The sequence below is a fragment of the Rhinopithecus bieti genome, unplaced genomic scaffold, assembly GCF_001698545.2.
Source record: "Rhinopithecus bieti isolate Rb0 unplaced genomic scaffold, ASM169854v2 scaffold_42745, whole genome shotgun sequence".
Lineage (NCBI taxonomy): Eukaryota > Metazoa > Chordata > Mammalia > Primates > Cercopithecidae > Rhinopithecus > Rhinopithecus bieti.
The window spans coordinates 1758441-1773791 of NW_016819184.1; the positions used below are offsets into that span (position 1 = coordinate 1758441).

General features: G+C 50.2%; 1 protein-coding gene across 5 annotated transcripts in view; it reads right to left on the bottom strand.

Moving 5' to 3' along the window:
• The window catches only part of PTPRE (protein tyrosine phosphatase receptor type E), a 177290-nt gene that overhangs the window by 61750 nt on the left and 100189 nt on the right, over positions 1-15351 (bottom strand). The gene's annotated exons all lie outside the window — the stretch shown is intronic.

Below are 15351 nucleotides of genomic sequence, written 5' to 3' on the forward strand. Positions count from 1 at the left end.
ATGAATAAACCAATACTTTCATTACCGTGTCCAGGGGAGACGCAGTGATAGGATAATAAACTATTGATGATCAATAACTGAATGCATACTTTAGGATCAGTCCTGAACATTGGGGCCGACTGTACTGGAAATCAAAGGCTTGAACAGGAATGTAGACTTGCCATCAGAGTCAAAGAGGCTGACCCTCCAGTCAAAAGCAGCCTCATGGGAAGCACGTGGTACAAGATACAGCAAGAAACTTAGAACAGCAAGATTATTTGTTCTATGCCTTTTGGCCTTCCCTCCCTCCTTCATAGCAGGCACCTGTGGTCCTGTGACCGGCGTGGTGAGACTCTGGGGCACAGTCTCACTGCAGGCGCTGTCTCTGAGTGACTGGCAAGTGAGTGGAACAGGAGGTGGGAAATTTCATGACCATTCATTGGCTTGGGGGCATTCTATGCTTTGGAGGCCAAGGACAGTAGTTTCACCGTCTCACCAGGGCTCTGATTGTGCTAATTCTGGGAACAGACTGTGTTTTCTGAACCCTCATGCCCTGGGGAGCATGGCGGTGCCCTGAGGGCCTGGATGCTGAAGGCAACCTGAGGCTGCACAGTTGTACTTCAGAATCCATTAAATCCCACCTGGCTCATTTCAGCGCATATCCCCAAACATGCAGGGGTTTGCTCAGGGCTAAGGAGGTTCACAGGAGGTCCGGGAGCACACCCCTGCCCCCAGGAGGTCACAGTCCCTTCAGAGGCCTGTGTGGCACCTGGAGAATGAATGCCCTCTGCCACTTCAGATGCAGGGTCTAGCCTGATGTGCAAAATTCTATCTCATTGAGTTTACTACCATCCCACCTGAAAAAAAAGACACTTGGCCAGGCGCGGTGGCTCACGCCTGTAATCCCAGCACTTTGGGAGGCTGAGGCAGGCAGATCACGAGGTCAGGAGATCGAGACCATCCTGGCTAACATGGTGAAACCCCATCTCTACTAAAAATACAAAAATATTAGCCGGGCATGATGGCAGGTGCCTGTAGTCCCAGCTACTCGGGAGGCTGAGGCAGGAGAATGGCGTGAAACCGGGAGGCGGAGCTTGCAGTGAGCCGAGATTGCGCCACTGCACTCCAGCCTGGGCGACAGAGCGAGACTCTGTCTAAAAAAAAAAAAAAAGAAGAAGAAGAAAAAAGAGAAAAAAAAGACACTCTACCCACAGGGCTGAGCTATGGCTGAACCACCCCTATCAAATCACGCTGCTTCCTCTAAATTCCATCACCCATAATGGGGCCCACGCTGGAAACCCACTGCCCGCTCAGGATGCAGCAGGATGGCAGTACTGTGAGCTCATCTGGGTTAGAGCTCGTCTGAGGTGGGCTCTGGATTATCCCACCGCTGGGACACCAGGAGGGCAGTGAGCAGTAAGGACCAGCATCTCCCAGCGGGGCTGCCCAGAGAAACCAGAAGCTACCAGCCATTTCCTTAATATCAAAACCGAGCTGCTTTTCTTTTCTTTTTCAAAAATATAAACCGAGAAGAGAATACGTCCAGGGTTATCTAGTTACTCTTGTTCTAAAACCCAAATACCGAGCCACAGTAAGACTCAGCAGTTGTTTCGTTTTTTGTTGAAATATCCTTAAACAGGTTTCTGTTATTGGAAACCAAATAACAGCCATTCAGTGAAAAACTGATATTTGTAACCTGATCATATACCTGAACTCAGCATCATAATATTAATCAGTAAATCAAAGTCAAGTAAAAAATGGATTTGTGTTAGTGCAAGATGTACCACTTGAGCCAGAAAAAAAGAGCTGTTCAAATGGACAATGCGGATCTCACTTACATCCATATGTACAACACTGGGCTGCTTAAATTCTGATACTTTAATAAGAAGGTCCACCATGGAAAAGTGTGGGATTATTAATTATTATTGCTTTGAGCATAATTACTCTGCCTCCAATCTGACAACCATGCAACAGCCCTGTGCCCCGCGCGCATGTGCGCGCACACACGCACGCACACACACACGCACACACACACGCACGCACACACGCACACATGCACGCACACACACGCACACACGCACGCACACACGCACACACACATGCACACGCACACACGCACGCACACGCACACACGTCCACACGCACGCACACACACGTGCACACACGCACACACGCACGCACACACACGCACACACACACAGCCTCCACTCTCTGGCAAAGCCTTTGAGGAGTCCAAGGAACAAATGTCGACCAACCTGAGGGACTCTGGGCATTTCTCTGAGAACATAATAACATCACTGTACAGGGACCATTGCTCTGGGCTTGGGCAAAGCCAAGCCGTCCATCCCAGCCATCCTCGCTGCCCAGATGAGAGGGGCAGGGGTCCTCTGGGAGAGGCACTATGGGTGCTGTGCGGCCAACACCTCTCAGAGGACCCTGTCTGGCAACCCCTCCCATCCCACTCACAGTCTGGCTTCAGGCTGGGCTCCCCACACAAAAGAGGCCTGGGGAGAACCCTAATGCAGATGGTGGATGCTCAGGGGGCAGCTGATGAACACGTGCTTAGATGAATGAATAAATGGATGAATGAATGAATGGATGAATGAATGGATGGGCTGACACAGGACACACCACCAGGGAGCCCCGGAATGGCAAACCCGTGTTCAGGGTTCCCACTCCCTTTGTGCCAGCTCTGGTTACTCAAGGCAGACTCTGGACTCTGAGTATTTTAGAGAAACAAGAAAAGCCTGGAGCTGTGTCATGTCCTGACTGCTCCTTTCCCGGCTGAGGCCACACTAGGGTGAGAGGAAGGCAGTGACCCCGCAAAAACAGCACTGCGTGGAGATCTGAGCACTGGGTGTCAGGCTACATGATCCTCCTGCGTTTTCTTGTCTCATCCTCACAACCTTATGAGGCAGGAACTGCCATCTTCACTCCCCCAGCTGGGGAAACTGAGGCTCAGAAAGGCCAAGCAATGGGCCCAAGTCATGCAGCAAGCAAGGGGCAGGGCTGGGATTGGAAGTCGGGTCTCTCAGCTTCCCAAGTCCTGATGGAACCGCTGCACGATCCTGTCTGGGGCTGGGAGGGGAGAGGGGGCCCAGGCACCAGAGGAGACCCCAAAGCCTGGGGTGAAAAAACGCACCCTCAGCTTATGACCTATTTGAGTCCTCAATTTCAATGTGGTGTTTGCCTGGTGCAGTGCGCATAGGAGTCATTTCTGTAGAAATGCGCTGAAACACTGGGTATCTGTGTGCGTGTCTGTATGTGTGCTGTGTGAGTGTGTGTGTGTGTGTGAGACAGAGACAGAGACACAGAGAGTGTGAGAGATGGGCACTGGAGTGGCTTGGAAGGTGGGAGAGCCCAGGGCTCAGAACTCCCCACTAGGCTGGCGGGGAGTACCCCATTTTCTGGCTGTCTTGGTTTTCAACTCTTGAGGTCTCCTGAGGGTGCTGATCTGGAAGAACTGGCTGAGAGCAGCTTCAGGCTTCCGCAGAGGAGAGTGACAGTCCCTGGTCGCAGAGGAGACGCAGGCTGTGGGGAGGTGGCCTCTCCTCCCTCCAAGTCTCTCTCAGCCCCAGTCCTCTGGGAACAGCTGTTGATGAGGCCTTGGCCAACACCGCCTCCTGCTCTAGGAATAGCAGGAAACATCTGCATCGTCAAAGCCTCATGCATATAGATTTTGGCTGGGTCAGTGAGACCTATTTTGATTGGACCACAAGACAGGAAATTTAAGAGTCAGGATGACACAGATCTGCGAGATGACAGTAACGTGTGTGAGATGCAGTAGGAACCGCTGTGCAGATGTGGCCCATCCAGTCCCTGGGGGTCCGATGCCTGTGACCAGCACTGCCAGGAGCAGCAGCCGGCAGCCAGGAGGGAGCCTCTGGCCCAGCTGGAGTCAAGAAGGAATGTGCCATGCAATTTAGATGTGAGGTTTCAGAGGACGCGGGGTCTCAGAAGTCACTCTCATGCCCCCCACTCCAAAGCTCCTACCACCCACGTCCCCAGCCCCAAAGCTCCTACCACCTCCAGAACATGCTCCCCTCTCAGTTGCTCTAGGAATTTCCACTCTCAGCCCGGGGCTTCTGGGCTCTACAGGGCAGGCACTGAATCTGTTGTGGGCATGAGAAGCCCAGCGAGTTTGTGCCAGACCCTCATGTGTCACGACCCTGTGGGCTCCTTTATCCCTCACCTGTCCCTGACTGTGGTGTGAAGCATGCAGGACGCCCAAGTGGAGCCCCAAAAAGGTCGTCTTGTGGAAGGACGCCCAGTGGGTGTCTGAGCCAGGTTTGGGGAGGAGGCCCACCCACCTCCTGTGCCACAGCCTCCAGCCTGACCCCTCTAACTGCCCCCTGCAGCTTTCAGAGATAAAGCCTCTGTGCCTCTAAAAGCCTCGGTGCACAGAGAATTTTTAGGACAGTGAAGCTCCTTGGATACTACATTGGTGGGTCCCAGTCACTGTAAATCGTTCCAAACCCACATAATGTGGCCACTGAGGCTGAGCGTGGCGTAGGGTATGGACTCTGGGTGACTGCACTGTCCCAGAGTGAGTCATCCAATTACCAAATGTCCCATCCCAGTTCAGGATGTTGACAGTGGGGGAGGCTGTGCCTGTGTGGGGTGGGCATGTGGAAATTCTGTACCTTCCACTTCATTTAGCTGTGACCCTGAAACTCCTCTAAAAAATGTCGATGAGAAAGAAAAAAAATTCTCACCCCATCCTACTGCCCTTGGAGTTGAACTCAGACTCCTCCTTGAGGCCAGCATGGGCAGCAGTCCCCACAATGTGCCCAATGGCCCCTCCAGCAAGCGTGCCAGGTCTCTTACCTCCCATTTCTGTAGCTCCCAGCTCTTCTTAATGTTCTTAATGCCCACACCACTTGCCCTGCCAAACTCTTTTGATCCATTCCCCTCTGAGCCGTGCCAACCTCTCCAAGGACCGGTACCTCTTGGCCACCTGGGTGCTGTTCCCAGGCCACTGGACTGCCTTCTGCTCACCACCATCAGCCTGGCCCATGCTGCTCCCTGAACCCTGAGCTGTCTCCTCACCAGCCTGGACAACATAGCAAGACCCCATCTCTAAAAAATAAATTAAAAAAATTGGCCAGGCATAGTGGCACTGGTCTAAAAAAATAGACATGTTTTTAGAGTAGTTTTAGGTTCTCACCACATAGATGGCTGGTAGTGAGGGATGTGTCTCCACCTGGAGGCTAGGGGTCCCTAGTTAACATAAGGGTAAACATTTACTGTTAACGGAAGCTGCAAGTGGGGGCCCACTGACTAAATGTGACCTACAATACTGGGTTTGACCTGTTCTGTGTTTTGAAAGTTTTAAATGTTTTGAAAAGCTGTAATTACATAGAGTCAAGTGCATGGACCTTAAGCCTACGGTGTGATGAGTTTGGGCAAATGTCTGCTGCAGACCCCCATATGGTCCACGCCCTAGTCCCCAGGAGGGACATCTGTCACTATCCTAGACACTTCCTTCTTGTCCCTTTTCAGTCTACCAAAAAGTCCCCACCCACAACCCCAGGAAGCCCACACCATTCTGATCTCCACCTTCAGAGAAGATTCCTTTGCCTGTCCTTGAACTTCCTCTAAGCGGAACCATGCAGCTCATGTCCTAATGCTTCTCTAGTGCCACAGGCTTCAAGGCCCATCCGCTTTGTCATGGGCACCACAGCCCATTCCTTTTGGCTGTAGAACAGCATACAGTCATGTGATTGTGCCGCCATCTGCTCTCCAACTCTCCCCTTTTATTTATTATTTTTAGAGACAGGGTCTTGCTCTGTCCCCCAGGTTGGAGTGCAGTTACAAGATCACATCTTACTGTAACCTCGAATTCCTGGGCCCAAGTGAGTAGCTGGGACTACAGGCATGTGCCACCACGCCTGGCCAAGTTTTTATTATTATTATTATTTTTAAAGATGAGGTCTTCCTATGTTATCCAGGCTAGTCTTGAACTCCTGAGCTTAAGCGATTCTCCTGCCTTGGTCTCCCGAAGTGCTGGGATTACAGGCATGAGCCACCAGGCCTGGCCGCATTCTCCTCTTGATACACATTTGTGTTGTTTCAGTTACTTTGCTCTTACAAACAAAGCCGCTGTGAGTGCTTGGGTTCAGGTCTTTGCTATGAGTGCTTGGGTACAGGTCTTTTTGTGGACACATTTCTTCAAGTATTTGGGGTCAACGACCGTAAGTGGAATTTCTGGGTTGGAAGAGGAAGTATATATGTTTACAAAGCTTTTAGATTAGTTTGAAATATTTAAAATCAGGGGAGTCCGCATGAAAGTCTGGAGATCTGTCTTCTCGTGGGAAGACCAGGTGTGGCCTGCACTCTCGTGTGACCCTCTGGGCTGTTCCCTGAGCTTGCAGAGTGTCAGAGTGGCCCCCACCCCATCCCATTCCCAGCCATGTCACCTCCACTGTCTCCTTCCTCCCAGCTTGGGGCTGCAGTTCCACAAATGGGCACCCAACCGCAGAGTCTGGGTTTACAGTGGCTCGTCAAATGCAGAGGGCTCGGCTGACCACCCCCAGCGCCCTCACTGGGAGCACCAACAAGCCAAGGTGAAGTTAGGGTTGAGACGGGGAAAGGGGGATTGCTGATTTTTTTCTTCCTGACTCAAAGCAACAAGTTTTAGTAAATTCCAAGTGAAATGCTTCCTTTTCCAGGTCCCCACTATTCAAAGTTGTGGGAGGGTTTTTAATTTGGTTCAGTCTTCCTTAATAAGCTGCAGATACACAGATTTTAATCTTCTTTTATTAAAAATAAATCCACCCTCCCCGCTTGGGTCTCTTGTGTAAATATCTAATTAGGGCAGAAGCTTGGCCCAGCCCAACAGGGGTGTGTCGACATCCCCCTCGACACACGCAGTTTGAAGGAACAGACTTCAAAGAACTGCCCCCATCTTCTGAAGAATGTTAATTGGGCCAAACAGGGTGCATGCATTCTTTATGACTGTTCCTCTGGTTGTTTGGGAGAACATTTGACCCCAAATCGCAACTAAGGAGTGAAAGCTCCATATTTTATAACTCAGAGAAGCTGCTTCAGGACCTCCCTGGACACCCCAGCTGTGAGGGGACGCACCCTCTGCCGGTGCCTGGAGGGGACCTGTGGGGCCGGCGTCCCTGCCAAAGCCCTGGTTCTCATCAGACTTGCAAGGGTGGTGCATCTCCTACTTTGCCAGCCAGTCTGGGGGCGAGAGTAGCTTCCCACCAACCTCCGGCCTGAATGCTGCCAGATCCAATGCCAAGCGATGTCCCAGGCAGAGCCGATTGCGGCCCCTGGACATTATGTGCTGAGTGACTTCACATTCCCTTGTCTTACACTCAGCCACTCTGGGAAGGAGGATCAAAATCCTCTTCTAGAGCAGAGATGACCACGACCCAGAGAGGACAGGCAATTTGGCCTGAGGCACACATCAAGAGGATGGCAGAGGCAGGGGCACGTCGGGTCTTGTCTAAGTCCATGGTAGCCTCCTGCACGCACACATGCATGCATTCCACTCCTTACTGGCTCCTACTTGCATTCAAAGGTGAACACAACAAACACAGCCCTGCCTTCGGAAAACTCTGTCTACACGCTGTCTTAGCCCAGCTGCTATAACAAAATATCTTAGACTGGGTGGCCTAAAAACAACAGAAACTTCTCACAGTTCTGGAGGCTGAGAAGTCCAGGATGAAGGTGTCAGCGAATGTGGTGTCTGGGGAGGGCCCTCTGCCTGTTCAGAGACCTTTTTGCTGCGTCTTCAGCAAATAGGTCCCCTGGAGCCTATTTTGTAAGGGCACTAATCCCATTCAAGAGGGCTCCACCTTCGTGACCTAGTCACCTCCCAAGGCCCTGCCTCCTCAACCCAGCACATTGGTGATCAGATTTCAACATAAAAATCTGGGGGGAAGATCATAGCACATCCATTCTCTGTCTACCATGCGACCATTTACAGGATTGCTTTTCTCAACAGGTGCTGCCCCTTAAAGCTGCTGTCCGTCAAACTCCTTTCTACCAGCAGCCCCCGGGGGCGCTCAAAGATAGGATTCTCCCTCCGTTTCTAGATTATCCCAAAGGGTTTCCTAACAGATCCCCTGGCTATTCGTTTTGAGCACACACATTGAGAGCTGCAGGGCAAATTTATGTTTCCTCTATTCATGACTTTGGAGGAGAACACTCTCTTAGCCACCCTCGACCCAGCCAACCGATGAGTTTCCATTTGGTAAGGCTGCACGCTTGAAGTAATACAGTTCCAGGGTTACGTGTTTCTTTACTGACACTCTGTTGGTAAACTACCATCAACACCACGTAATTATCGAAAATTATAACGCAGCACAGCAGTAACCCAAAAGCTACCCTTTGGGAGTATTATTAAATAGATACTCATCTCTTTAATAGAAAATTCATGCCAATTTCATAACGTGGCTTGCTCTCGCACTGGGAAGCATTATGGTGCTCATGAATTTTTAAAGAAATGCTGATTTTAGTGACCAAGAGCCAGTAATAGAAATGTGTTTATTTGTTTAACAAGTATTTACTGAGTGTCTTCTGGACACAGAGCAGGGAAGGAGGCCTTGTTTAATTAACAAGATTCAACAACCTTGCTGCCTTCAAGGGATTTCTAGTCTAACTGGGAGACCACACTCCCCTGAGAGAGACTTCAGTGGGTTCAAGGTAGGGTTGTGGGGAGTGGCTGGTGCCAACCTTTTGAAAATTTGCTGGAATCCTTGTATTTGACATAGGTGTCCTAGGTACTGAATATGCCACCGGAGCTAGCCCCCATTTCTGCTCTTGTGAAGTTCCTGAGGACAGGAAGTGATGCCTCATCCATGCCTAGCAAGTAGCAGGTGCACCTTGATGACTCCTGAGCTGAGCAGAAACCCAGGTGGTCAACAGCACAGCTGTCAGGACAAAACTGACGGCATGGGCCTCTCTCAAGGCTGGGGGCTGCCTTGCTATGGGGAGGGGCTTCATCTGGGGCTTCTCAGCAAAGCAAGGGTAGCAGGTAACACTGGATATTTACCAGCTCAGCCTCATGGGGAGAATCGGCCAGACCTCACAGGCACAGGGCAAGGAGAAGTTTGGTTTATTGGCCAGGAAGTTGCTGGACTCTTGAGTGACCACAAGGTCAGAGCTATCCTGGAGCATTTTATTGCCCTAAAATCACCCTTGATTTGCAAGGGTGAGTTGCATTGGGAGGCTCCAGGAGGCGGTCAGCGCTCTGAAAAGAGCCCCAACACGGGAGACAGGTGGACCTGGGTTCACACCCGGGCTCTCAGTCTTGTCACTCTGAGCCAGGAAAGAGGTGGACCTGGGTTCACACCTGGGCTCTCTATCTTGTCACCCTGGGCAAGTCACTTGTCTCTTAGAGGATTTTCCCCTTCTCTGATCTTGGGACAGTTTCCGCCCTTAGGATGGGTGAGGACACAGGTGGACTCTCTGGCCCAGGTTCTGCTCTGAGCTGGTGGGAGGGGGACAGTGACAGCCACATTCCAGGTGTCTAGGCCACCACCTGTGAACTGGCACGTGGGAGGCACTCACAGTTGCTGAGCTCGGCTGTTCACCAGCCATGGTACCCTCCTGAGGTGGAGGGGGGAGCTCCTAGGATACCCACAGCCCAATAGGACAGAGAGAGGAAGCATAGAGTAACAGGAGTGTCCTAAAAGGAATTTCTAGTGAAATGGTATTATAACTTTGCATTTTATGAGCTCAACTTAGCATCTGAATTTGGAAGTATTAGGGATCCGGGCGGGCTGCGGGGGCGCTTCTGCGCATGCGCCAAGCTTGAAGCCTGGGTGCCATGCCCGAGGTGACCAGCAGGTGGCACTGTCGGGTAAGCCACAGGAACGCCCACCGCGCGCCCACCTGGTGCGCCCAAGCCATGCCCAGAACCTTCCTAACTCACGCCTCCTCCGGGGTCCCCCAGTCACCCAACCAGCATCCTTGCAGGATCACTCTAGAAACGTGGTTTCTGGTACTTGCACTCCCTTAAATAACCACTTCACCAATGCCCAAACATTTGTTCTTAGTTTTCCTCTCCATTCACTCCCTGTGTTACCGTGATTAATTAGGAACTAGCATTGTAAGATTCATGTGAATTCCCAACAGTCATCCTCACACCATCTCCCAGCCTGGAATTTTACAATCTGTGGGTCTGTTATCTCTACCCTAGCCAAGAAATTTAACACCCAAATGGAATTTCCTTGCCTGGAATGAGAGAGAGAAGTACCCATCAAACAGCATGCCATGTTCAGGAAATTGGCTTTCTTCCCACGGAATTGATTCTTCCATACATATTAAAATCAATTATTCTGAAGACTATAACTCAAAGTATGTACAAATGAAGTGTCATGCTTAGGACAGGGGTGGCAATTCAGGAAGACGGGTGGCTCCTGGGACACGAACCTTCTGCCTGCCTTCCGCTTAATGGATGGGTTACCAGCTGTTTAACAAGCCAGGGTTTGACATTTGTGGCTGGGGATCTAAAGCTGAGAGGAGAAGAAAGTAGGAGAGAGAAAAAGAGGCAGAGAGAACTGGGCTAGGGACCACATGGTCTCTTCCTTGACATGGTGGTGATGGGATCTGTGCCCCGGCAAAGGGAGGAGCTCTTGTGTTTCTCAGGCAAGAAAAAATTTCAGTTCCCCAAGCCAAGCCATTCTCTGCTGTCTTTAGCAAAGGCTGGGCATACCTCGACTACTGGGCTTCAGAGTTCCTGGGCTCTGCCATTTTCTGTGTGTGGGAACTCATGTACATTTGGCAACCTGTAAAATGGGAAGTAATCTCCGGTATGAGAACAGAGGGGCTAAAATCACACACCCCCACCTCCCAGGGATCCAGGCTGGAAGGGCTGGGGACAAGTCGGCCTGGTTTATGGCCAGCAAAGGGCCTGGTACCCAGGGGCTGCCCAGAAGGACTTGAGGGATGAATAAGTGAGTGAGTGAATAAATGAATGGCCCTCACCACCGTGAGATGTTCTATCAACAGGGCGACCACATGCCCCTATTGGCTCTGGACCATCTCAGCTCATGGTCATTGCTCAGTGTAATTATCAGTCTTGCCTGCTTTCTCTCATGAGGGTCAGGACTTGGATGGTGACTCATATGTCCCCTGACTCCTGGCCATGGAGGGAGGTGAGGCCACCATGCAGAAACCAGAGAGAAATTTTGTTGTCTTAATATGAAACATGATCACAATAATGTACTAAATAGATTTTGTCCATTTCATTGGTAATATTTAAACAATGAAGGAGTTGGGAAAGCCCAAGTTCTAAAACCTAAACGGCTGAATTCTTTTCAGCATCTTTCAAGGCACAGCTGTTCTCCTAGCAGCACAGACGCTGGAAAGAGCCTGGGCCACAAGTTCAGGACGACCTAAGCTCCAGTCCACCAGCCGTGTAGCCCTGGGCCAGCTCTTTCAGGCTCACAGTAAAACGAGCATAATAGTGACCGCGTTGTACCTCGGGGGAAGCTCCATAGGGAAGAAGCATGCCCTTGGCACTGGCTGGCACACAGGAGGCCTTTGCAAATGTCAGCTCCATGCCCTGAAGCAGAGACCAAGTCTCACAGAAGCTGCCGCACCCTTCAGCTCTCCCCAAGTGGTTCACAAATGCAAGGGAACATCCCTGATTTCTCAGGAAGTAACAGAACATCAAGCTCACCTGCCATTGACGTTTTACCCTTTTCTGGAATGTAAACAAACACTTTAAAATATGTCGGCTCAAAGGCAACCAAACGAGAAGGCAACAAAATCCATTTTATTTCTCTTATTATATACTGAAGTTACCAAGCAGGAGACAGAAATCTAAAGGGGACCCCAATTTTCAGTCCCGAAGATATAAACCTTCCGAATGTGCAGGCCGCTGAACAGTGAGACCCCCCCGGATGCTGCAGCTCCTGGCTGCCAGGAGAAAAAGTGCTTCTGTGGCCTGCAGTGACGGCCAGCACCACAGTGGAGGTGCCACTGTAGCCGGCCGGGCCTCCAGCACTGAAGTTCCAGTCAGCCCCTGACCGACAAGGTGCACTCCTGGTAAGGTCTGCAGGGGACAAAGTAACCCAGCCCCTGACCGACAAGATGTACTCCTGGTAAGGTCTGCAGGGGACAAAGTAACCCAGCCCCAGCCAGACCAGAGACTCCTCTCTGTCTCTCTTTGTCTCTCTCTCTCTCTCTCTTTGTCACTTCTGGGACTTAGCACTGGGCAGTGAACTCATGCAGGTTTGTTGATTGACTGACTGGCTGCATTCACCAGTGACAGGAAGAGCAGGGGCCCTGGCAGGATGAGGACGCAGGCTGGATGCCTGGAGGCTTTGGTACATTTATTCAGCTGATGTGCTTCTGAGAAAGGGCCAGCAGCTCTGTGCCCCTGCTCCTGCGTCTCCTACTTCTCACATCCTTGAGTCCTGGCCAGAGTTAGCACAGTAGGTTCTGGGAAGATGTGACTAGCCCAGGTGAGTCAGGCTCATTCCCATACTGAAAGCAAAGGCGGGATGCTCCAATAGCCTGTGCTGGCTGTCTCCCAGGAAATACCGCCCCCAACTCCAGAGTCCCCTGACCTACTAGAATAAAGGGGATATTGATCAACTGGGTTTAGAAACCCAGGACTGGCTGTCCCATTATCCCTGGTTACTGAAACTTTTGCTAAGAATCTCTAGGATTTCTCTCTCTTGATGGGAGGCTTTTTCAGGTCCAGAGAGAGCTCGGCATCCCAGGGACTTTATTTCACCTTCCAGAAGCTCCAGGAGGAAGCCAGAGGTGCAGCATGAATCCCCTGAGGCTGCAAAGGCACCTGGAGGGAGGGAGGGAGGGAGGGAGGGTGGAAGGGAGGCAGGGAGGCGAGGGCGGATGAGCCAGCAGGGCTGCAGAGAGATGGTGGATGCACTGTCTACCTTGAGCAGTTTTCCCAGGGCAGGGGACTCTGCAGGCACACGTGGTGTGGAGCCTCCTGAGCCTCCCCAGTGGTGAGAGATGCCTTCTTCTTGGAGGAAGCTGACTACCAGTGCCAATCCAACCCCTGTAAGCAGCAGGGGTGATGAGAAGCTCGGGGTTCCATCCCTAAGTCAGTATTGGGATGTAGGAGGGATTATCCATGTAGGAACGAGGTGTGCCAGGCAGAAGGTGGCCGCTTATTTCAGAGACAATCATGTACAGAAGCCGAGCAAGTTATGCAGATGAACAAAAGTCAAGATGTAGATGCTGATCAGGGCATAAAGTCTTCATGGCGCTTTCTCTGCAGAACACATCTGATCCCACAGCAGCTTGCTGAGACAGTACAAGACTCTCATGGTGCCTGCCTTCCAGCTGTGCACACTTAGGATCAGAGAGGCTAAGTAATCTGCCTAAGGCTGCTCAGCTGGTAAAACGGCAGAGCCTGAATTCAAATCCCAGCAGTCTGAAAGCAACCAGACTTCAGAAACCCACATCTCTAGGGTCATAGCTCATAGGACCTGGGAATTATTCTGAAACATTGTAAGATTTTATCAGGACAAGCATGGGAAGCTCTATTGAAACAGACAAACATCCCCTTTCAGGACAAATGGACACACATTTTGTAAATTCCAAAAATCCATTGGAAATATTTACTTTAACTCCTCCCCCTACCCAAATAATATCCATGGATTATTTTGGCAATAACAGAGGTTAACACTGTGTGGTTTGTGGATTCTAAATGTCTCCACTCCTAACTTAATTTTGATTCTGGCCTACCTGGAAAAACCTTGGCGTCATTAAAATAGGTGCTTCATAAATATTTGTTCAAGGAGTGAATGAACTAGCCAAAAGGTTTATGAAAAAAGGTTGGAGTTGAGCAGTATTTTTTCCCAACCCAGGTCTCTATAAACACTTAGCCACATCCCCTCAAATATTTATGAATGGAGAGTCACAGAATTATATGTCTTTTGAGAGAGAACCCCTTACTTGGTTACTTAAAAAAAAAAAGAGAGAGAGAGAAACCTCAAAGTAAATAAATGTCACAATCTTCTAGAAAATCAGGTAATAGGAAAAGAGGAAATAGGCAGTGAGAATTTGAGTTTATTCAATTGTGCTTAGAAATGTTCAGGCCCAGTTAGAGTTGACCTGACTAGGAGCCGTGGAGTTGTACTTGAGCTGTATCAAACTCTGGTGTCGCTTTTGAGCAAACAGTATCCTTTTATTTGAAATTCAATGACAATGAGGAGGTTGGAAGGAGGAGAGAGAAAACTTTATGGCAGAGACACGACAGAAATACTTTTCTTCTGGTAGAAAAGAGTCTTTTGTGGGACTTGACACCGTCTCTGGGGTGCAGGAAAGGCCCCTCCATTCAGCCGGACTATGCTTTCTCTATTCGTTTATCCCCCCAAATGTTTACGGGTCTCCTTGCTGCTGTACCCCAGGTCTGCCAGAGTCAGGCCCACAAAGACAAAGAACATGATCCCTACACTCAGATGTCTTCCAGCTCCGTGTGGCAAAGTTTGCAATAAAGACGGAACTCTGTATCAACATGGCGTAACTATAGTTTGATCTCTCATTTTTAGTTGGAAACAAAGTAAAACACAATTTAGCAAAAGCATGAAAGACTATAAACCTCCTGGACTCCATTTAGTTCAGACAGGAAACAGACCTAAATTAAGCAATGATTTTCAAGTCAACGTTAAGTACCTAAGAGGCACCTAGAAGCTGATTAGGTACACAATTCCTGTGCTCAGGTTGAAACCTGTCTGTGACAATCTGCTTCCCTGCTCTTCTGTGAAATCTCCAGGGACCCTGACGGTGCCAATGCCAATTGAGGTCAGAACTTCCGAGTGAAAGTGGATGCACCAGGTTGGTTTGGGACACTCAATGGTGTCAGTCATGCCTCAAGACCTTCAGTGGGAATGGGTCATCAGCCACCTGCAAACAATACAGTACTGGGGTTGACAGTGTCCCCCAAATTCATAACCATCTAGAACCTCAGAATGTGACCTTATTTAGAAATAGGGTCACTGCAGATGTAGTTAGTTAAGATGAGGTCATGATGGATTAGAGTGGACCCTAAATCCAATGACTGGTGTCTTTATAAGAAGAGGAGGTGGCACACCAAGTATACTGAGAGGAAGACCACGTGAAGATGGAGGTGGAAGCTGGAGGGAGGCAAGCCAGGGAATGCCAATGACTGTGGGAGCCGATGGACCCTGGAGGAGGGAAGGAGGGATCTCTCCCAGAGCCTTCAAAGTGAGCACTGCCCTGCTGAGGCCTTGGCTTCAGACTTGCAGCCTCCAGAACTGTGGGACCATGCATCTCTATTGCTTTCAGTCATTACATTTCTGGTAATTTCCTTCCTTCCTTCCTTCTTCCCTTCCCCTTCCTTCCTTCCTTCCTTCCTTCCTTCCTTCCTTCCTTCCTTCCTTCCCTCCCTCCCTCCATCTCTTCTTTCCT